Source organism: Olea europaea, unplaced genomic scaffold (genome assembly GCF_002742605.1).
Source record: "Olea europaea var. sylvestris unplaced genomic scaffold, O_europaea_v1 scaffold23, whole genome shotgun sequence".
Lineage (NCBI taxonomy): Eukaryota > Viridiplantae > Streptophyta > Magnoliopsida > Lamiales > Oleaceae > Olea > Olea europaea.
This window is the reverse complement of record NW_019241087.1, coordinates 660,641-672,465: the sequence shown is the minus strand read 5'-3', so window position 1 is coordinate 672,465 and position 11,825 is coordinate 660,641.

The following is an 11,825-nucleotide window of genomic DNA, read 5'->3' as shown; positions in this document are numbered from 1 at the left end:
TCAGTAATCTGAAAATCTTTGAATGTGCAACTTTTGCTCATCGGTATAAAGGAAAATTAAAGCCTAGGGTTCTAAAGTGTGTCTTCCTAGGTTATAGTAAATGTGTGAAGGGGTATAGACTATTAGTAAGAGAAAATAAAAGCTATGAGATCATAATAAGCACAAATGTTGTTTTTAATGAGTATGATCTTCCTCGTCTTAAAACTGAGAAAACTTTTGACCATGTTAATCAGACTAATAATGGAAATAGAAGTGTTGAAATTAAGGTGGAGCATTTTGATGATGAACATTAAAGAACTTATGTTCATAATGAAAATGAAAATGTTGAAACTCAAAGATTTAGAGTCTCAGTTGGTGAATCTGATGCTAATTTGGATACAAAACAACATTTAAATGATGATCAACTTGCTAGAGATAGACAAAGAAGACACGTCAGACCTCCTGTTATGTTTGATAAAGAGGTTTATCTCATAACTTATTAAAGACATTGAAAATGAATCTGATTCTTTTGAAGAAGCTATGAGTAGTAAAGAATTTAAGCATTAGCTTGCTGCAATGCAAAAAGAAATGCAATTTCTTTAAAAGAGTAATACTTGGATTCTAACAAAGGAACCTAAGGGTAAGGGGGTTGTTGATTGTAAATGAATTTTCAAAATTAAAAGAGGAGAGCAAAATGAAAAATGATATAAGATATAAAGCTAGACTTGTGGCAAAAGATTTTACTCAAAAAGAAGGAATATATTTCAATGATATCTTTTCTCCAGTTGAAAAATTTACATCTATTAGAGTTATTTTAGCTTTAGCTACCCAATTTAATAGGGATGAAAACAGCTTTTTTAAATTGTGACCTTAATGAAACCATTTATATGAAATAACCAAAGGGCTTTGAACGAAATAAGAAACCCGATTTAGTATGCCTTTTTAAGAAACCACTTTATGACTTAAAACAAGCTCCAAGAAAATAGTACAAGAGGAGTAATTTTGATACATGTATTTATTGTAAAAGAGATGGTGGTAAGGATTCACTTTATCTACTTATTTATGTAGATGCGATGTTGTTGGTAAGTCATGACATAAAAGAAATAGAATTAATCAAAAATAAATTAAAATTTGATTTTGAAATGAAGGACCTAGATGTCTTTAAGATTTTAGGTACTGAAATTAAGAGAAATAGAAGAGAAGGCATATTTAGTCTCAGTCAGAAATCATACATGCTCAAACTAATATATATATATATATACATGTCCAATCCTGGAGAAGCTCACTGGGAAATAGCTTCTCAGATATATCAAGGGTAACTTTGATTTAGGAATTCAGTTTAGAAAACAATCCAATGATGTTATTTTGAAAGGATATACTGAACAGACTATGTAGGTGACACGGATAAAAAAATCCACTTCTGCTTATATGTGTAAGTTGTGCAATTCTTGTATAAGTTGGAAATCCCAATATTAAAATATTGTTGCCTTATCATCTATTGAGGCAATGTATATAGTTGCAACTAATGCAATAAAAGACGAAACATGGTTAAAAAGCCTATTAAATGAATTTGGCTTTATTAATAAAGAAGTTGTTCTTTATTTAGATAGTCGATAATTAGTATAAAACATAGAGACACTTATGTTAGTTATTGTGATCGTTACATAAATTCTTAGAACATAAATGCGTTTAACTAAGATTAATTCACATAGAGATATGAGATTGAATTAATTAAATAGGTTCAATGAGAATCTGAGAGGGATAAATTGAATACATTAGAAGAATCAGATTAGGTAAAAATATCAATTGTATAAAACTCGATAATTGAGATTAAGGGGATAATTATGGTAAAATCATGAATCCTAAAGCCATCATATTAAAAAATCACTTTTATTTGTTTTAATATATTTAAAATAGAAAATCACAAGAAGAAAAGAATACCACTTTATTTGTTTTCGATCAAATTAAAGTTGAAAATAATTGAATCAACTGTTAGATGATAGTCCTCGTGAGAACGATATTAAGACTCATAGATCCACTTTATTACTTGTTAAGATCCGTATATCGGTAGGCTATAAAATTGATAACATTTGGCATTATAAAATTACAAAAAAAAAATCATGTTTAATTTATAGAATATCCCCTGGATTATTGATAAATGAAGAAGAAGATGATAAATCTTTAATTTTTAAATCTCTTCAATGTTTTCTTGATTAATCTTCAGTTGTGCTTTCTGTTCTTAGCCCAAAAATCAAGATAGAAATCCTATAATTTTGTTGCATTTTTTATTTCGCGAGTGTACGATATTGAAACAAGTAATATAGTGAATCTTTGAATTCGGATTATCATTGCCCCGATGACTATACTTTAATACTTAATCTTATATTTCCAACTCCTATTTGATGAAAATAAACAAAAAATTGTGATTTGGTGATTTCTGATCTAATTGCTTCTAACTAATTGTAAGAATTAATATTACACACAAAGATTGAATTGATGTTTCAGCTATAGAATGGATATTAGGGCATAACAATTTTATTTATTGATTATCTTTAAGATTTAATTCAAGATTCACAAATCTAATGTAGTGATCGATTGAATTCTTCTATTATATTGAATCTACCTATCTCGAGTTTTCATTGAGCCCATTTAACTAATTCAGTCGCATATCTCCATGTGAATCATTTTTAGTTAAACACATTATTAATTCTAAGAATTTATATAACGATCGTAATAATTAGCATTATTATCTCTACATGTTATACTAAAGTATCGAATTTTACTATATGGTCTAAATCTAAAACTTACGTCTTGAGTCATAAAAGATTCACAAAATCATTGAATTATTGATCAAATAATACGAAGCATTAAATAAATGAATAAAATCAACACATAAAGTTTTAAAGAACTAGAATCATGAATAAAAGAAATAAAGGGTCAAAAATAGCTTACCTTGTTCGACCTAATATCTGGTTTAGTTATTCATAATAATAGAAAAAAAATAAAAGAATTGTGTTGAGTATATCACCGGGTTTTGAGTTGAAATGTAAAGAAGTGGATAAATCTTGCACCAAATTCATCTTCTTGTTTCAAATCTTAATTTCTTGTTTTCTCTTTTGATTTTGCTCCCTAATTTTCAATTTTTGTTCTATGTCTTTTGACGTGTGGAACTCCTCAAAAGTGCATCCATTCTTGTATTTATACTTCCTTTAAGGTTTTCCCCGAATTTGGAGTTTTTATGTGCTTTTAACACGCCAAACATTCGTGCCCTAGACACATCACGTGGCACCTAGGTGCCATGTAGTTGCCCTGCAGCTCTATGAAAACATTGTGGGTAGTGCCACCTCTTGGGAAAAATTTAGCACTACACCTCGTTTAGTATTTTTATCATAATGTTCTCTCTCGATATCGATTGATGAGATTCAAATTGGGTTGTAAAGAGAACTTGAAGGACTACAATTTTACTAGGAATAACACCTTTTCCAATTCGAGCATTTATTGGGCTGAAAATGGATCCCAATCTCCGATTAAAAATCTGGAATATTCTTCTGTGGTTGAAAATCGATTTGTGAAAATATTTTGATCATATTTCACTCATTTTGACTTCCAGTTGCATTTAGTTGACCCCAATATTCGCGACTCTTCATCGTGAGACCATCCTACACTACTTTGAATATTTACACTTTAGTCCTAAAACTTCTGTTCTTGCTCTTTTTCACTAACTTATTTTTTTTCTTTTAATTTCAATTCCATTTATCAAGTTTCACCTTTAAACAAAATATACAATAAATTAGGCTATAATTATTGAAAAGAACTATTAAATATTTATATTTTTAGGTCCAAATAAGTATATGAAATACACCGATCAAACATCATCAAACTAAACATTTGATTGTCCTCAAATAAAATCATAACCTAACTTTACAAATGCACAGACATGCAAAAGGACTTGGTTAGATCACCTGTCATTTTATCTCAGGATTTGAATCATTGTATAATTCTATAAATAGCTTCAAGATAACATTATCAAAATTAATATATACTTTTTTAATGCAAAATTGATGTATGTGTGAAGAATTAAGTAAAACACTATAAATTCACGAGTTGTTTCAATTCCTGACCCTCAATTGTCAAATTTCTACTTTTATCACTCGTAAGATTCACATGCCTCTAAACATTTTTTCTTCTTTTTCTAGTATGTAATCTAAGGTTGAATCTTTATACTTACTCCCATGCTCTCTAATTTAGATGGATTCTCCAAATTTGGAATGCTTCAACCTCCAGGACTCAATTAGGTTAATAATCACTTGTCAAAGATCTAACTTTCTTAAATAAGTGTTTGGGATTTAATTAAGGCATGTAGTACATTAGTATATAATTATTATTTTTCTTATCGTATGTACAAACTTCTCTTCATTATACTTTCTAAATAATCATTGTAGCGAGTTTTATCTAAATCAGATGACCATATGGCACAAGGTTTTTTGATACCCTCCACACTTAATCACTCAAGTCATAAAGGCTAGGAAAAGATATTTTACAATGAGATAGCTATTTTTTCTCTCTTTCCTCCTTTTTTCTTCTTTCTTTCTTTTCTTTCTTTTCTTTTTTTTCTTTCTTTTTCTCTTTTTTCCATGATTAGTGCAATGCTCGTCATTGAATACCCATTCTAAAAAATCAACCCATAACTTAAGATTTTTCACATAATTTTCATTTTATTGACTTTAGACAATTCACACAAGTATTTATACATATGGAATCCCCATTTATTTTCATATCTTTCTACAACAGTAAAATCACCCCCACAAACTATTCTGAATTTGGTCGAAGAATGTATATTGTCGTAATTTTTTGGGTTTAGCATCTAAGTTCTAATATTTCAACCTATCAAACATATAAATCAAGCTATCACTTTATAATGCTAAACTTAGTTCACTACGCAAATAATATCAAATTTTACATGAATAAGAATAAATTAATCTAAGCATCTAATATATCGATAATTCATAAATTAACACAGAATTCCAAATATCTTCATTGACAAGGCTACTAGCCCACACAAACATACAATAAACAAGAAAATCTTTTAATAGGCTTAATATAGATATGATTAGTATAGATATGATGACACTTCTATTGAGATAGAAACATGCCTAAAATTAAAGCACTTCAGTAGACTATATGAAATGCAAATACAGAAAGCATAATAAATAAAAAATTAAGACATTGGGTTGCCTTCCAATAATTTCTTAATTTAAAGTCTTTAACTAGACTTTTGCAAAAGTGCATTATGGCACTTTGAATATGAATTTTGAGGTCTTGCTTAGTTGTTCAATTTTACTTTGTTCCATATTTAATGATCCTTAAAAATTGCATTTTGCCCTCTTGAATACGGTATGATTTGCCTAAATTACACAATTTGAACTCAACTAAGAATACTTTGATCTCTTCATCGATTTTAATAATAAAATCAATAAAGTTAGAGGTTTGCATGTTAATCCCATTTTTTTTTAATGCCACTAATTCGTTTGGTTCCTTTATGATTAATTCCTAGATTTCTACGCATTTTTCTTTAGTTGGTTCATCGGTTTGAGTAATTAAGAGATCATCCATAAACAAGTTACTTGGCTTGTTCAAAATTATTTAATCTTCAACCCTTTTATATTTTTGCATAATGATGTTGCCCGTAATTTACATCATTATCATCTTGTTTTTCATATGGATCATTGAATCCTTGTAAATCTAAATGATGAAAACAAACAAGGAATTGTGATTTGGTGATTTTTGATTTAATTACTTCTAATTAATTGAAAGTATTAAAATCGCATACAAAGATAGAATTGATGTTTCAACTATGGAATGAATATTAGAGCATAACAATTTCATCTATTAATTACCTTTAACTCCTAATGCAAGATTTACAAATCTAATTTAATGTTCGATCGAATTCTTCTATTGTATTTAGTTTACCCCTCTTGAGTTCTCATTGACCCTATTTAACTAATTCAATCTCGTACCTCTATGTGAATAAATCTTAATTAAATGCACTATTTTATCTAAGAATTCATATAACAATCGCAACAATTAACATAGGTATTTCTACATGTTATACTAAAGTACCGAATTTTACTACATGGTTTAAATCTAAAACTCATCTCTCAATTTGTAAAAGATTCACAAAATCATTGAATTATTGGTCAAGTAATTCAAAGCATTAAATACATGAATAAAATCAACAGATAAACTTTTAAAGAGCTAGAATCTTGAATAAAAGAAATAAATGGTCTCAAATAATTACACTACTTGTCTTAATATATGGTTTAGCTACTTATAATAATATAAGAAAAACGAAAGATTTGTATTGAATACATTACCGGGTTTTGAATTGAAATGTAAATAAATGGATGAATCTTGCACCAAGTTCCTCTTCTTGATTCCAAACTCTTGACTTCTTGTTTTTCTTCTTTGGTTTTGCTCTCTAATTTTCCAAGTTGTGTTCTTTGTCTTTCACTATGTGTAGCTCCTCAAAATTTCCTCAATTCTTGTATTTATACATCCCTTAATGTTTTCCCCAATTCTGGGGTTTTTTTTTTGGGCTTTAAACGACCAAAAATCAACGCCTTAGGTGCATTAGATGGTGCCTAGGCGCTGCCTCTCATTAAAAATTCAGTATTGCACCTCCTTTAATATTTTTGTCATAATTTTATTTTCCAATATTCGATTGAAGTGATTAAATTGAGTTGTAAAGATAAGTCAAATGGTATAGTGTTATTAGAGATAAATCCTTTCCAATTAAATTGTTTACTAGGACAAAAGTGGGTCTCAATCTCCGGATTGAAAATTAATTTTTTAAAGTATTTTGATCACATTTCACTCATTTTGACTTTTAATTGCATCCTATTGATCCATAGCATTTCCGAATCTTCATCATGAGGCCCGTCATTAATTTTGAGTATTAAAACTTTAGTCCCCAAAAATTTGGATCTTGCTTATTTTCACCAATTTTCACTTCGTTCTTTTAATTCTACTTTCATTCATCGAGTTTCACCTAGTAAAGGAATTATAAAGTAAATTGGGCTATAATTGTTCAATGGAATTATTAAATATCTATATTTTAAAATCCAAAGAAAAGTATAAAGTACACATTTCAAATTGCCTCTTAATTCTCTCAAGAGTTTGATGAATTAGCATCTCTCTGATTGTAATAATGGATGAAATGAAAAATATGATACGAGAGGTCTCCTTTGATGTATGATGCTGTTATGTATTTATATGCCTCAGATCTGAGGTCAAATTCTTGTCAAAATTGGTTTCCAAAGGGTGCTTTATCCAACTGGGAAAACTAAACTTTAGGTACTTGAAGAAGCCAAGTGCACTCAACACACTACTTGGCCTGCATGCATCTAAGATGTGGTTCAGCCATGTGTTCCATATGATAGGGTGTGGTTCGCGCGTCACTGTAACTTTTTAAACGTGAGCATTTTGGTCTCCAAAATTGATTATTGATTCCATAAGTCCTTTTCTCGTGCAACATGTGCCCTTATCTTTCATTTGTATCCAATTGAACTTGTATAATCTTTAATTATTATTATTATTTTTTTGCGAGCCAACTATTGAAAAGTTTTCCTTTGGTTGGTCCCCGAACTTTGGATTTTACCCTTTTTGCCCGTTTTTGCTCTTTTCTTCCAATTCCATTTCAAATAATTGAGGTTTTTTTTTTTAAACAAACGAAATATACAAGAAATTAGGCCATGATTAATCACGAGAACTCCTAAATGTCTACATATAAAAGTCTAAATAAGTATATACAATATATCACCTAAATTCATTGGTTTCACTTTGAAAAAAGAAATAGTAATTTTCTTCTCATTCGATGAGATGAAAGTAAGCAATTGATAGAAAGAGATAAAATAACTTTCTCAAAATTTCATTTGCCGACAAAAGTCCATTTTTTGAATTGCTTCAAAGATTCGAATGATTTTGAGATGGCAAGCAGTCTTAGTTGAGGATAAATATCGACAAAAATATAATGATGAAATTGACTTTCGGGTTACAACCAGCAAGGAAGTCCACTTGGGAGAGGATAAGTTGCTTTAATAAAAGCCAATAAATTTTTAGATTTTTGTAGGAAAAACTCTTTGTTATTAACATGTTAACTTGTCTCTTGTAAATAATCTTATAATTACAATTGGAGAAGTTCTACTATATTGGCCCATGAATAGTAGAATAAGTAAAAACCAATTTTAATTGGTTAGCTGCAGATTACAACTTATAAATAATTGATTCTTTCAGTGATTTGAGCTCAGATAAATGCAAAAATTTAGACTTTTTTTGCTAACTATAAAATTTCTCTATACGACTTGTATGAAATTGATTCTTTTAGTGATTTGAGCTCATATAAATACAAAACCTTTTAATTTTGTTTTAGCTAACTACATAAGTTCTCAATACTTTGTATGTATGCAAATGGTTATGGTTCTATTATCAACTAAAAAGAAATAACATTTTTTTTGATTTATTGGTAATATTGTGAAACGGATAAAATATTATATTTAAAAAAATATCCATTACTAAAATTGATAATGTGTTTATTTCTTTTATAAAAAAATATATGTGCATAAACACGACTTAACAATTTTTGGCGGGATCCACTAAGTTGGCTAGCTAAAAAAGAAAAATAAACAGGATAACCCTCATCAAGATCAATCATGCTACAAATCCAGGCTCAAATCCAGATTCAAATCCATATTGGACACTTGTTGATACATGATTGGACAATTTGAAAAATTAAAACAAAAACACTCGATCATTTTTTGACACATCAGTTTGTCTTGGTCCAACTTGCAATCCAACTCAACTTTACATATTTATTATCTTATTTTATTTTTTTTCTACTACCACCTTATGTCCACACCACAACCTCATTCTCGCACGTTCATCGACCCCCTCTAATCCCCACTCAAACAGCAACTCCACGGGTTTGCACATAGTATACCAATAGTGGCAGCTTCTATGATTGCGGACATGTTTCTTGCATAATATAGTGGTTTGTTACAATCTTCGTTATGTATGCCAAGCCATATAGTTGTCAAATTGACCAAATGAAGATGTCACTCGGACCTCTAAAATTCCAGTATTTTGATGGGAAGGGCAACCCGAAGCAATATGTTGCTTGTTTATTGAGACATGTAACAATGCAGACACTTATAATGACATCATGGTAAAGCAATTCATATGCTCCCTCAAAGGTGATGCATTTGAATGGCATACCGACTTACTGACTGGGTTATTTAATAGTTGACATCAACTCGAACAAGAATTCAGAACAGGTTTCTACAGCTCAAGGCCAACTGCTAGCTTTCCAAAATTTGTAGAGTACATTGAATGCTGGAGGAACCTCGTGTTTAATTACAAAGAATGAATAAGTGAAGTATCTTCCATCGACATGTATATACAAGGCATACATTGGAGATTACTATATAATCTCCCAAGTAAATATCCTTCACTCCTTTGAAGAGTTTGGACTGCCATCCCAGTGGAGTTTGAGGTAGACGAAAAATTTACTATTAATTACGTCTATTCGAGAATGGGTAGATCACGTGCACCCAATTGTCCAACTTTTACAAAATTATAACAGATGATTTAGATGTTTGGTTCACCTTCATAAGTAAGAATAAGAAATACTGAGCATCAAACAAAACAAGTAAAATATCACATTCTACACTCGTACAAGACCGAAATTGGGAAGATATTGGGTATGGAAGTTCAACTGAATAAAAATGTAACACTAGAAGATCAGGAAAGAAGGACCCTTGTAAAAAGATGTCATCAAAAGGCTTCACAATTCTCAAGTTCTAGTGTTTATGATGAAAACCTGAGGCTAAAAAAAACCAAAGTGGAAGGTCTAAAGCCAAGTCAAGAATGTCTACTAAATCAACGGGAGTAGAAACTGCTTTACGCTTCCTCCTAGACTACCAACCCTGGGTGATTATTTTCCCAACTGCTTCTACGATAATGAATGTTTTATCTCCAATGTTATCATTGTGGAGAAGAAAAATGAAACAAAGAATTTATCGAGAGAGAGAGAGAGAGAGTTCAAAATAGAAGAGAACTATCTCAAGACTCAATTATATTCCTTCTAATACGAGTTTAACAGAGTCCTCTAGTCTTTCTTTCGATGATCGAATGACTTTAATCGCTGCATTGACCAATCTAGAAGAATACAAAGGCAAAGTTTTAATACATATTGGATCCACAACCCGATAAGACTGTATGACCACCATAACATTTGATAATGAAGATACAATTGGGTTATCATTTACATAATAGACCATAGTATGCTAGTGGTCATATCTGAAAAAACTGGATAAATCAAATAATGATTGATTGTGAATCTGTTGCAAACATTATGCCAGTCAAAACAATTAAGAAAATCAAAATTAGTATTGGTGATCTATTAAGGAGCAAAATTATGATTCAAGGATTCAACCAAAAAGGTCAATGAACCATTGACATGATTCGCCTGAAGCTACAAATAGGAGAGTTAATTTCCTCAGCTCTCTTCTGTCATTGATGCTAAAACATCCTATGAATTACACCTTGGATGCGCATGGCTACATGAAATTGGAGTGGTGCTTTTGACTTGGTACTAGTGCTTTAACTAGTCGAGACGGAGAAGTCAAATATGTGAGAGCTGAATCCAAACCATTTCTCAAAGAGGAATCTCATTTTGCTCATACCAAATTTTACATAGAAGATGATAAATGTAATTCTACAGGATTATCCATGTCCGGATTCAAAATTAAAGGAATTGCAGGTGATGATGATACATCTGGTATTGCTCCACCTCCTCAACTTATCAAAGGTAAATCAAAATTTATATATGAAGGATTGTTTAGAGGTAAAAAAAACCTCAAATAGAACAAATTGATATTGGGGTATTGAGAAAGTAATTAACTATTCCAATACCTAGTATTCAAAAATTGATTCTATCCCACTAACTCATGTAGGCTTCAGGGGAAATCTACCTCAGAAGCTTCGACATCTATTCCAAACATATCAAAACTCCATATTTCTAACTCGTCCAAACAAGACATGCCAGGAATTAAAAAAGTCGATGCGTTAAGATAGAATTTCAAAGGATGTTACAATCCTTAAGTCAAAAAATTATTTTAGATGCCGGATTTGGGAAAATAGAGCCTCGTAAATTAGATGATCTTGATGTTGTCCATTCGAGTGGGCGCATCTCTTCTGATTCTGATAGAGACTTATGTCCAGACCTAGGAATGGTTTCGGATATGATCTAAATCCATCGGGAAAGATTAAAGTCAAAAAATTTCCTCAAAAACCTCATTATGATTCAAATTTATAAAGTTGCAGAAGAGAAATCAGAATAGTCAAGACCTTTAGTGTTCGATCGCATTGAAAATGAGAATGCTAGAGTTTTGGTATTTAAAAGGTTAAAATGAGAACCTTCCCCAATGGTTGACATAAAAGGTAAAGCTTATGTCTTCCAAAGTTTATGTGAGGATCTTTCTTCTTCTACCCACATTGATAAGAATGCACAAGCCCATAGAATTCATTTCAAAGGCAATCTACATTTTCTCGATTTCGAATTAAAACTTATAATCCAAGTCCAAAACCTCATCGATCAAGAAGAAGATAAAACATCAAAAAGTTTACCGATCCCTAAAGAATAATGAAGATAAGGAAGAAGTTTCTGTCAATTACATAAATTTTGAAGAAGCTTCCAACTTAGAATTCGAATTTGAAAATTCTGTTACAACAGATGAACCTAAACCAGTTCCACTTACATTTGAAAAAGGGGGACAGGCTACCGTGGATGA